A 13,111-nucleotide genomic window follows, 5' to 3' on the forward strand; every position below is an offset into this window, starting at 1 on the left:
CTCAGTACCCCAAGTTCCACAAGGCAAAATTATATCCTAGTGGTAGCAGATTATGCTACCAGATACCCTGAAGCGGTGGCCCCATCCTCTACTGAGGCAGAAAAGGTGGCAAATGCTTTGCTAGAGATTTTCAGCAGGGTAGGTTTCCCAAAAGAAATACTGACTGACAGAGGTGCCAATTTCATGTCAGACCTGCTGGCTTGTCTGTGGAAGCACTGTGGGGTGAAGCGCCTAAAGAGCACCCCCTATCATCCCCAGACTAATGGTCTAGTGGAGAGGTTAAACTCTACACTAAAGACCATGTTATGGGCATTTGCAGAACAGTTCAAGAGGGAGTGGGACAAATATTTTCCACCACCTGTTTGCTTACAGAGAGGTGCCCCAGGAATCCACAGGTTTTTCACCCTTCAAATTGCTTTATGGGCATAGGGTGAGGGGACCTGTAGATTTGATTCAAGATGAGTGGGAGGGGTTAGTGTGAATCCCACAATGTGTCTGTTGTGGCATATGTCCTAAACCTCAGGGACCTCATGGGCTTGGCCCACGAGAACCTAGCAGAAGCCTAACAGCAGAAGAAGGTCTGGTATGACAGGAATCCTCAAGCTAGAGAGTATGCTGTAGGTCAGTGGGTAATGGCTCTCATTCATGTCAAACACAACAAGTTACAGGCAGCTTGGGAGGGACCCTTCAAAGTGTTAAGGAAGGTCAGTGATGTTAACTATATGGTAGAACTGTTGGCAAGAGGCAGGGGTGCAAACTGTACCATGTTAGAATGATGAAACCCTACCGTGATAGGGAGGCCCTTGTGCTGAATTTTTGCACTGGATGGCAGGAGGAGTCCGAGGGAGATCTGGTGACTGATCTCCTCAGTAAGGCTCAGACTTGCACCTCACTGGAAGGGGTAGCAATGTCCCAGCAGCTATCCCCTAACCAGTTTAAAGAAATCTGAGCATTGTTACAGGAGTTTGGGGACATATTCACTGGAAAAACAGGTTGCACCCACCTGGTGTAGCACCATAATCGATACAGGACCCCAAAGGCCTATTAAGCAGGCCCCTTATAAGGTGCCTGACAGAGTCAAACAGATGCTGAGGGAGGAGATACAGGAAATGTTGGAATTAGGGGCAATCCATGAATCCAGCAGTCCCTGGGTATCCCCAGTGGTGCTGGTGCCAGAGAAGGATGGCAGCACCAGATTCTGTGTGGACTACAGCAAATTAAATAGCCACAATGAGTCAGATGCTTACCCCATGCCTAAGACAGATGAAGCCCTAAAGCAGCTGTGTGGGGCTAAGTATCTTACCACCACTGATCTTACCAAGGGTTACTGGAAGGTACCTTTGACTCCCAATGCTAGAGAGAGGTCGGCCTTTGTGACTCCTTTCGGCTTGCATGAATTCACAAAAATACCCTTTGGAATGAAAAATGCCCCAGCGACTTTCCAGAGGCTGGTATATCATACCCTAATAGGAGCAGGAGATTTCGCCCTTGCTTAGCTGGATAACATTGCCGTCTATAGCCATTCCTGGTAAGCGCACCTTTGGCATGTCAGGGAGGTGCTGGGCAGACTACAGAAGGCAGGGTTGACCATTAAGCCCAGTAAATGTCAGGTGGGTATGGCAGAGATGATCTACCTGGGACAGAGTGGGGAATGATAAGATCAGGCCAGAACCTGCCAAAGTGGAAGCCATCCAGGCATGGCCTGCATCTGTTAACAAAAAGCAGGCGAGGGCATTCTTAGGGACAACATGGTACTACAGAAAGTTTGCCCCCAATTATAGTACTATAGCTGCTCCCCTCACAGACCTGACAAGGAAAAACAAGCCAGATAAGGTAGTGTGGACCCCAGCATGTGAGCAGGCATTCCAGAAACTTACAGGAGCTTTGGGAGGACCCCCTATGTTAGCCAGTCCAGATTACACCAAAGGTTTCCTCACAGGAAGAAGAGCACCCAGTGGTATATCTCAGCCGTAGGCTCCATCCCAGGGAGGAATGCTATGCAGCTGTAGAAATGTAATGCCTTGCCATAGTGTGGGCACTGCAGAAACTTCAGCCTTATCTGTATGAAATGAAATTCACTGTAGTTACAGACCACAATCCCTTAACATGGCTACATCGAGCCAGCCAGCAAAATGCCAAGGTGGAACCTAGGGTTGTGGGCATACAATATGACAGTTCAGCACCACAGTGGGGTTAGTAGTGCCAATGCAGATGAGCTCTCAAGACAGGGTATGGGGCAGTGTATTCGCAGATAGGCTCACCCTCTCAAGCAATGTTTCTGAAGGGTCACTTGAAGAACTAGCTTGAGTTTTCAGGAGGGGAAGAAATGTTACAAAAGGAAATACTGCCAGTCCAGCTATTTGGAATTTTAAGTGGCTGTGCGTCATTTGTAAATATCAACATGATTCATACGCCTGTGTCACAAATGTATTAGAACTGTGTCATATTGTATAGACGTGTGCTGAGGAAATATTTTAGTACGGATCAGAAATATATATATGCACTGTTGTAACTGTTTAGATATACGTGTTTTAACAGGGGGGAGAAACTTCAGAAGAATGGTTGAGGCCGAGTTACTTTATGGCTGGACCATAAACAAAAGAGATGTTATCTTTCAGTTTCAGTGCAGCAGCAGATGTAATGTCTAGAACTAAACGTTTTTTGTATTCTCTAAGTGTGGAGGAATGTAAATTATTTTACGACTTCCACCATTTGCTTTAGATCCTTATTTATGTATTTTCACATAGAGATGCTAAAGGTTACAAGTTGCAGTGGGGTTTTTCACCTGAGACAGTTAGATAACAAGAAGTGATGTCATGCTGCAAGTATCCCAAGAGTAATAAGAGATATTAATTTAAGAGCTCTCTGAGAGAGGTAGAGCATTTCTGTATTTGTCTTTGACCTGACATCAGCTAGAAGATCCATTCACCACACTTGCCTTGCTGTAATAAGTTTCTAGGTTATAGTAATTCTTTTAGATATACTTAGGAATATAGTAAAGATTAGTTTAGATGTTTTCTGTATTTATTTGAGACTGTCCTGCAATGTTGTTTTAAATATCTCCTGTGATTTTGAACTCTGAAGTTAGTGTTCATTTACTGAGTATTTTCTTGTTTTTTTATTATTAAATATATATATTTAAACATCTCTAGCCACAACTGAAACTCAAGCGTTACTTGCATATCTATTTGGTGATACTGTGCAGGCCATTCCTAATAGCCTTGTTCCTGGTCAAACTACCATTTGGATTAATAGTAACATTACACAGTAACATTGGACACCCTTTGCTAAGGGCCTTAAAGTAGTTGATAAGTAGTGGCTAGTGGCAGTGAAAACTACCTTACAGTCTGGGCAGAAGGAGGCATAGCTAGTAAACCTGTGCCAGCCTATCCCAGGTGAGTGTGTATATGTGTCAGCTACAGGGACACAAAGCACTGGTTTGACAGAGTGGGTGCTGGAGGTCTTTGCTTGGCCACTCAGCTGTGATCTCAACCCTATAGCTGTGACAGTGGGGAGTCTTATTGGGGATCTGGAGAAAGTGGGAGAAACAAGCCCCAGACCGACTGTGGTCTCTGTGTGCTCTTAAGAAAAATTGCACTTTACTGTGTGTGCACTTGTCATCCTCCCAGTGTGTACATCCCCCACCGTTGCCAGTGGTGAGGACATTTCTCCCCAACTTGTGCTTCTTCACGAAACCCACCTGTATGCCAAACAGCAGGCTAGGCTGATGAAATTAGATTTTGAGGGGTTTTTTTCCTACAAAGGTAATAATAGGTAGATATGTTTTCCCCAACATTCTGAGATGCTGATGTTAAAGTTACAGACCAGTGGGCAGATATATAGCAACACAGGGAAATTGGAGAGGGGCCATCAGATAATGGTGAGGGTATATTCTTTTGACAGTACAGGGTCAAACTGTTCCTGCTGTAACACAATTTCAAGGAGGGATTATAATTCTCGCAGGGGATTAAAACAAAATCATAGTTTTCTGATGTAAAGGGGGGCCCTAGCTTGATTAGAATATCTAAAATTGGAAGTAGCTTTTCATCATATGGTTTCACATCTGGGTTTAACTGGGCATATTGTATTTATCATTTTGCCATTCTGCATACTTTGGTGATTTGCAGGACATTCAACTGCATAACTGCATTAACTGTAGTCCTTTGGATGAATTAGCCCAGCTATAGTGGCAGTATACTATCAGGAGTGCTAAAATGAGATTTAATGCAATACACTAGAACTATGTGAATTTATTTGGCAAACAGCATGGAGAAAACAGTAACAGCATTAGTGGTGAAGGAGGCTTGACAGGCTACAGCAGTGCTAGGACGTGAGGAATAGGAAAACAGAGCCTTCAAATGTTTTAGATGCATCAGCATACTTTAAAAGGAGACAATGAAATTTCAAAGGCATTGCATACATCTGTGCATATTAAAAGAAAAAATTCATTTGAGCAACACTGACAACTTAGCAGCTTAGAAAACAATAGCCCTTCATCCAATACAAAAACAAATCAGACAGAATGATGTCTGGGTGATGGTATAAATGTAAACAGCTAACACTGAATAGACTATTGGATATTTTGCGAGCATCTCAATGACTTTATGAAAAGCTTTACGGACAGGAAGAGTGGGGATTGCGGGGGTAGTTGCAGTCAAAGGATTTGACTAGATTCTTACAGTGCCTTTGTCTCTCCGATTTTACCAAGGAGTACACTGTTAGTTCCTATAGATAAAGATGAACTGGTTTAAGGAGAAATGCTTTGGAGTTATATTTTCAGGGAGGAGAGCAGATGCTGGCCAAGTTGCTAGATATGCTAAATGTGGTACTAAGGCCACAGACGAATCTCTCATGGAGGGAAGCTGTAATTTCTGTGATTTCTGAGGAGTGCAAGGACCCTTTGGTCCCAGTTCTTCCTGACCCATATCCATTCTGAATCAGAAGTACAATATTCTGATGTCTCTTCTAGTGTCTAGGCTGGCCTTCTTGAATTGTATGCTGACTCATGCAGATCACGGAGGATTTTTTGTGATCAGCCTGCATGTTAAAAAGGTATTTGACAGAATGGAATGGAAGTTACTAGAAGTATTTAAGTTTTCAAAAAGATTTCTGCAGCTCATGCAAGGTGCTGATGAGGGCTTCTCTGTCAGTGTTAAGGTTAATGCTAGTTTATCCCACAAGTTTCATCTTGGAAGGGGAACCAAGCAAGTGTACCCTCTCACACTTCTGTTTTGTTAACGGGATGAGTGGGCTGGTCTAAAAGACCATTTTCAGCCATATGAGGAACAAGGATCACAGAAATGTCTATTACTGTACGGTACATAGGATACAAATAGTTATGTAAATGCAAAGTTGTTTAGCATCAGACAAAGAAGAGATTACAAGAACATTGGAACAGTGTACATACATTCAAAAACATTTATAAATGATATGTTCAATAATGAAAGATTGTAAAATGTGTCACTTTTTCTGACTGTGATCACTACACCACCTTTCAACATAACCAGCTTTATCCCCGAAAATAGATAAAATTGAAACACTTGTTAAGCAAATTTATACTATATCATATTATAATGCACTAAGTATTAGGAAAGACAAACAAATTCTAACAATTAACTGGTGGGGGGCACACAAACATCATTCCAATTCTTCTACCACTCTCTTCACTCCATCCTGTCCATAACACAAGTCAGTTTCTAACCTAGGAAAATACCTCTTACCAAAATGTCATCTCTGCTATTCATTTTTCTCTAACTTCAAATTCATCTTCCATCAGCATAACATATGTATCGTTCAGTTATTATTTATTAGTCACTAATATTGTCAAGAAGGTCACTGCCCTTCATACCCCAAGTCCCAGTAATCTGCAGAGTCTTTTCTAGAAACATACATACTAAGATTTTAATCAATCTTTACATATTGCAGTACACGAACATAACCACAACATGTATTGCTATACACCCAATACACCCTGATTACACATCCAATACTGACCATCCAAGTTTAGAATTTTTCTGCAGGCTCAAAGGGACATAAACAAATTTATTAACACTTCAGGCATTTTCAAAGATTTGTATTGATTTAGTAGGTTATCTGACAGTCAAACAAATAAAATATTCTTCCATGCATTCTTATCAGTCACTGTATCCAGCTCCGGATTCCATTCCTTGCCGACTTTCTCTGCATGTCCTTATATTATGTCCTTCATGCAGTATATACCCCACTATCCAATCAGGAACAACAATGTGCCTATTTAATAAATTATACACAAAATTTGTAGCCCACCTCATCACATCTGGTTAGTCTACTTTTCTGGGATATGAACCATATAAAAGGCAAGCCTAATACATTTCTCTCATGCTCACTTGTCAACAGCTTAACCAGTAAATTCTACACTGCTTCCTAATTTTCTTTTGGCAACAGATGCAATAATATAACCTGCTCAGCATCATAATGTAAACCAGGATCCAGTACCTTAAGTCCACTGCATTATTTTGGCAATATTAATGTACCCCAAGCTATCCGATAGTTACAGTCTTGCCAAACATAAATCACAAACAATATCTCTTTACAAACTTTAAAGAGCTCCCTAGCACTCCCTCTGGAAAACTTTGAAATATATATGGCTATGAAGGTTAAGAAAGTATCATTTGTATATTCTTATCCATTTCCAGAACTAGATAAATGCTTGCATCTCTAAAAATACTCCCTTAACCTACTGTACTTCCCAATCAGATTCCCAAATACACAATATACCAATCACTCCAATTATCACTCCATAACGAGTTGTAATCTTTTATGAGCATTGGGGAAGAGAAGTTGAAATATATTACTTGCCACTACTCTCACTTTTGTTTTGTTTTGTTCACCTTAAAAACTTGAGGTCCCATTCATCTAACAGCTAAAATAATCTACATACGTACTTAGAGTCATCAAGTACATCAAAATGTCATCTAGAAACACTGCAATTCTGCATTCTTTAGGACGCTTTATTTCATATTTTCTAACAATTTCTGCCACTTTCTATAGATGAAATGCAAAGAGTAAGGTAACAACAGCTGTGTCCTGGGTATTGTGGAGGCTATGCCTCTACCCCATTCAGCTTAAATAAATGTACTTCAGATTGTACAACACAGGGGGAAGAGGCTAACCCATCAATTCAACCCACAATTCCAATGACTTGCAGCTGTGATGAGTTCTGCCATAACCATTCTTTAAATAACCAGTTTAAGTAGCAAATAGCATCCGGTTATGATTTAACACTGACACTGTTCTATATGTAAAGCATACTTGAAACTCTACCTTCCCTTGATATCACTTCCCGCAGTCTTTTGGAAAGGACATAAGATTCTGTTAAATCTCTACTATTTCATTGTAAAGTCTAAATAACGCCACTCCTGGTTGAGTATTCTAGAATTAATTTGGTAGTCCATCACTTTCTGGTGTCTTATATTTCGCTTGATTCGTAAAAAAAAACTGTTTCTCTAGACTTATAGATTCCATTGCCACTTTAGGGTCCTACTGATTAAGACTTGGTAGTCTGTTTATTGAAAGTCCTACAATAACCATATATACTCTCTGCTAATGCAGGAATATTGCCATATTTTGATAACCTAGGGAATTATACAGTATTTATCCTTTAGTGACTGATGGATAAACTAATTTCTTATCAGGTAAAGCCTTCTGGTTCTACTTCACTTTGTGCATTTCATCTCTCACCATTTTTTCACCCCTGTATCAGTTGTAGTTCTCATCTTTCCTCCAACTTATTCATTGCTAGAGTCTCTCATCAATTTTAATGTGTTATTTTAACTTCATCTTAAACTGATATCCGTCTGGCAATATCATCCATTTCTTTACTCCAAGAGGTCTCAGTTGACCTACAAAACTTCTTTACACCTGCCAACAAATGCTTCAGACTTCATGAAGCATATAGGAAATATGCAGGGATCCTCTAATCATTACAGTTTCACCTGAAATGACTTTGCCACAGTTCATAGATTCATAGGTGTGTACTAGGCTAATGGCCCTGGGGCCTTTACAAGCCTAGCCATAGGATTACCCTGACAGTGTCACACAACCTAAGTTCCCAGAGGCTCTGTCAAGTAGAGCCGCTGGAGTTATCCCCGGGGTGAATTTTCCATTAACCATCCACTCATCAAGATTTCTCTGGAAGAGGGTCAGCGAGGTGCTCTGCTTGACGTGTATGGGAAGTCTATTCCATAGCAAGGGTAGTCTATGGGTTATGAACCTGTCCCTCCAGCATGTTCTGTTAATTGTGGTAATGAGGTTGAGGTCTCTGGAGTGTGTGGTGCAGAGGGATTGGGATTTCTTTAGCTGTAGCATTTATAACAGAACTTGGTCAGACATGGCTTTGTATGACAAGCAGAAATCAGGAGGTATAGCCAAAGGCCTATGCTGGGGTAAAAACAAAAATTCCCTAAGCCTTTTCCTGGAATCAGAGAAGTCCTGACCTTCCCACTTAAAATGCTCCCTCATGGAATGAAGAGTCTCTGAAAAAGAAAAATCCTCAGGAGGAGAAGCAGAAGGAGTAGAATCATCCACATCAGAATCAGAATAAGGAGAATACTCCTGCAAGTCTTCAGCCGAAGACTCTGAAACATCTGAAGCCTGCTCAAAACTCCCCAACTCAGGTTCCACCCTAGGCCTCTTATCAGGAGGGGGCAAAGAACCTCTAATCAAAGTAATCAAATCTTCTGCCATTTTAAGCATATGCTTCTTGGGCACAGATCCTGAAGAACTAGGAGTGACACCAACTGAAGCTAAACCTGGCCTGCCTCTGGGAGAAGCCTTGGAAACAGAAGGAGAAGGCCTAACCACCCTAGGAAGGGAGGGGAGTACAGTAACCTGAGAAGCCCCTTCAGCCTGACCTGCCTCCTGAGAGGCCACATCCTGCAATAACAAGGTCTCCCCCTGGGACTCCAGAGAAACCTCCGGTGGAACCACCGGCTCCACCGACACCTCTAAAGAACCGGCGTCCGGTATGGACGACTCATCTTGCCTGGACTTAGCTGCTTTATCCTTGCGCTTCTTCGAAGAAGCGGGCGTCTGAGCATCCGACGGCATATTGTAATTGCACCGCTTCCCGAAGACTAACCTGGCACAGTCTAACCTTCTCTTAATAGTGCGCTTATTGAATCTAGCACAAAAGCGACACCCAACAACGTCGTGCTCAGGCCCTAAACAAGGAATACACAAAGTATGATAATCTCTATGCGGGTATCTGTTTCCCACAAGAAATACAGTTATTCACTTTTTCTGACATCCGGTAAACCACTGAGGCAAGAAAAAACTAAAATATTCCCCAACGGGGTACTTAGCCAACTTTGACTCGGTCTGAAACTCCGAATTCGAAAAATTTCAGAACGCCGAACGGCACTTGCAACGCTGCTTCTGCATCGGACCATGCGGCAAAAAAGACTGAGGATATGACGTCGGTCTTGCGCATTTGTACCCTGACGTCCTGATGTCAGTCTAATGCGCCTTGACCAACGTCAGCCTTATACTTTGATATTCGGGCCGACCGAGGACAGCGGACTACCCAAGTGTAAGGACTGCAGCAATGTGAGATGAAGAACATTCGCCTCTAAGTAGGCGATATGAGACGGAAAATAGTTGGGAGTTTTTTTGAGTCTGTCCCCACAGGACAAGTGTTTAAGGCCTAGGTGGCCCCTCCAGTTGTTGCAGGTGTCTACGGAGGTACATGCCAAATAGGACATTGTACGCTATGACTGGCCTAATGAGGGAAGAGTAGACTGAGACAATAACCTCTTTCTTCCTGGATGTAAAACCATTAGTAATGAGTTGTGCCACAAACAAAGACTTTCTGACCACAGTGGCAATGTGGTGATCAAAAGAGAGGTTGCTGTCAACCAGTGTTCCCAGATCTCTTATAACGCCTTCTGTGTTCATATAAAGTTCATATTCAGCGGACTACCATCGATGTGGTAATTCATGGGAACCAGGTTTTTTCCCAAAGGGGATGGATGACACATTTTTTAGCATTGAGCTTAAGGCCATGGTTCTGACACCAGTCATTGGTCTCAGTGAGGCCATTCTGTATGATGGCAACATCACTTGGGGATTTAATAATAATTCCCAACTTGCAATCATCTGCAAACATTGTCAGCCAGAGTCCCTCTGTGTTGGCCTGGACTTCAGAGAAGTAGATACCAAACAGGAGAGGACCCAAGACCAAACCCTGTGGGACTCCACTTGTGACTAGTCAGCAGTCTGACTTGGAGTCAGCTACTTTCACACTGTGGGTTCTATCTGTGAGCCAGTTTCCAACCCACCTAGTGATACAGGGCTTGACGCCTAGCTTAATGAGTTTTTCTATGATTCCTGAGTGAGGAACGGTATCAAAAGCCTTGGCCAGATCAAGGTAGGCTGTATGAACCACCTTGCCTTCATCCACAGCTCTGGTGATGGACTCAAAGAAGTCGACCAAGTTGAGCAGGCATGATCTATTCTTCACAAAACTAAACTGTGTGGGAACCAGAGTTTGGAGATTACCTATACCCTTGTTTATTAGGTCCATGATGATGCATTCCATAGCTTTGTACATCAGGCTCGTTGGGCTAATGGGGCGATAGTTCCTAGGGTCTGTAGTCACTCTTCCTTTGTGGAGAAGGAGGACTGTAGCAGTGCGCCATTCAGTAGGGACAAAGCCTGAGGTGAGGCTGTGATTGAACAGGGCACACAGATGAGGTGCCAGTTCACTCTGTAGTTCATGTAGAACACAGCCAGGGATATGGTCAGGTCCCATAGAAGCTGTATTCTTGGCCTTAGATAGTGCTGTTTTAACCTATGCAGCAGTAATACTGGGTGTCTGGCAATCTACTGGTATTGTGATTGGCCCTTGGGGGGGGGGGTAAAGTTGGCACTGAATCTGTTGGCCAGTATACTGGCAATATCTGTTGGCTCGGGACAGGAGGTACCATTGTGCAGTAGCTCAGAGCAAATCTGGACATTGCCATGAGGATTCTTTACATAACTATAAAAGGCCTTGTGGCTGTCTTTACTATCTGCTGCAATTCTGTTTTCATAGCTAGCTTTAGAGGATTTGATGAGGGATCTCAACTTTTTGTTGAGGCTGATAAGGGAGTTTTTCCAGTCTTGGGACTTCACCTTATTATGCATCAGTTTCCTCCTTCAGTTTTAGAGTTTGTTTATGGCAGGGGACCACCAGATTGGCTTTTTTTTGGGAGTAGGGCATTTTGGTTCTATTGGGTATGGCAAGATCCATGTATTTGTGTACGTGTTTGTACAGTGGATTGGTGCATGATTCTGCAGTCATACAACTATTCTCCATTTGCATGGGTGCCATGAAGTTAGCCACCTCTGTTTTTAGGAGCCCAAAGTTAGCTTTGGAGAGATTTTTTACATTTGTTTGTAGCTGTTAAGGTGGTAATTTGGTCTTTGGAACACCGCCTAAAAAAGGCACTATAGGGGTGGCAAGAGCCTTGGCCAGTATCCGGAAGCCCATGGGTGACAGATGCAGGCCATCTCTGGAAAAGCATAGAGGTCTGTCAATCATGTCATCCCAGGCAGACGGATACTGGATCCTCTTAGAATAACACCAGAAATTTAGCCAATTGTTGAAATCAATCATTTTCTGCTTGTACTGTGGAATCATTCCGGGTGATGGTAGGATGCTTCTCAGGGCTAGGGTCATACCCGCCTGGTCTACATAATCCAAGAGCTCCTTCATGTCTCTTTTCATGTACGTCTCAGATCATTCACACCTAGATGTACAATGTTGTTGAGAGACCTGAGTGAGTGCGTTATGTGATGGATCCTGGCACCTGACATGAAGCTGACTGTTACTTTCTCCTTATTCAACCTAGTGAGTGGGATATCAGTGTGCCTCACTATCGAATCACCGATGACTAGTAGGTTGGGCATGCTGTTTTGCCTTAGGGGCTTTGGTTAAGTGGCACAATGTTTAGGAGAGTTATGTGTCTTGTGATTAGTGTTGTGTTGTGGTGGTCGAGTTCATTTCTGCGTTGGAGGTCTCTGCTGCTTGGGTAGATTTTTAGTGAGAGCCTCTGTGAAGATAGGTGAAGGCTGCCAGCCTAGCCAGATAGAATTCTGTAGATTCTGTAGATAATTCTGTCATTTGCAAATATTAATGTAAGACACAGGCTTGCTCTCTTAAATGTGAAAAGACTGCATTGGATATTGAACTGCAAAAATGTAACAACAGTGCACTCTGCTGTAAGAAAGCTAAGTCAAGCATTTCATGACTGTCCTTGATGTCAAAATTCGGAGCCGATATGTCTGGATGAAGGAATTCTGCCCATCGTTTTTAGGCCAGAGTTAATGGCTAGAATTTGCATGTATAAATCTCCTTTATTGCTCTGGTTTCTGAACAGGTGTAAAGAATGTAAATGTAGTTTTTTTAGCCTGGGAACACCAGAAAAGTGTGAAGAATTATGTCATGTGAAACAATTCTGTGTTATCAATTTAAAGAGATAGAATCAGAGAACTCTGAGCATTTTGTCTTGAGAACATCCAACATCCACCAGCACTGCTTTGTTCTATATGTAAGTTATTTAGAGCTGCATTTTCTCAGACATAGCTAGGAAATAGGAAGATTAGACTAGTTTTTCTGTGACGTCAGAACATTTCTACAGTATTATTTTAAATATTTCTCTGTGATCTCTGAACTCTTGACTAGCACTGTGTAGTAAGAAGCATTGTCTTGTGTTTTTATTATTAAATATTTTAAACCTTTCAACTGTGGCTGTTTTATGTAGGGTTAACTTGAGCTCTAGAGTACATTGCATGTATATAGTGCTACTGTACCAAGTCACTCTAATAAGCCTTGACTGTTCAGTCATACTACCATTTGGATAATAATATTGGCACAGTAATAATTGGACAGCCTTTCAGAAGGGCCTTTGAGTAGCTGATATCAGAGGGTGGTGACAGCTGGTACTACCTTTTAGGCTGGGCAGAAAAGGGGCACAGCTAGAGAACCTGTGCCAGCCTTCCCCAAGAGTGGCTGTGTGGTTGTATATAACTCTTATTTCAAAGTGTGTGTGTGTGTGTGTGTGTGTGTGTGTGTGTGTGTGTGTGTGTGTGT

General features: G+C 42.3%; 1 protein-coding gene across 5 annotated transcripts in view; it reads right to left on the bottom strand.

The window, feature by feature from the left end:
* GPR132 (G protein-coupled receptor 132) overlaps positions 1-13,111 on the bottom strand; it is a 921,399-nt gene that overhangs the window by 854,752 nt on the left and 53,536 nt on the right. The gene's annotated exons all lie outside the window — the stretch shown is intronic.

Source organism: Protopterus annectens, chromosome 6.part0 (genome assembly GCF_019279795.1).
Source record: "Protopterus annectens isolate FY-2018-M chromosome 6.part0, PAN1.0, whole genome shotgun sequence".
In the NCBI taxonomy this organism is placed as follows: Eukaryota; Metazoa; Chordata; order Ceratodontiformes; family Protopteridae; genus Protopterus; species Protopterus annectens.